Raw genomic sequence first — 242 nt, forward strand, 5'->3', positions numbered from 1 at the left:
GGAAGGAGAGAAAGAGAGGGAGGGAGGATGCACGGGGGGTGGGGGGGACAGGGGGAGAGTGACAGAGGTTAGGTGGGAAGCATATCACCCATCTGAGGGTCCCAACAATGTCTCATTGCTCCCCTCCATCTGGTTGTCTTGGTGGTGAGAGCTCCCGCTGCTGCAGCCATGCCATGCCACACTGAGGAGTACAGAATGCAATGGATTAGTTCAGCTTGGGGCAGGTGGCAATGACCCCGTGC

This window comes from Cyanistes caeruleus, chromosome 4 (assembly GCF_971803275.1).
Source record: "Cyanistes caeruleus chromosome 4, bCyaCae1.hap1.1, whole genome shotgun sequence".
Lineage (NCBI taxonomy): Eukaryota > Metazoa > Chordata > Aves > Passeriformes > Paridae > Cyanistes > Cyanistes caeruleus.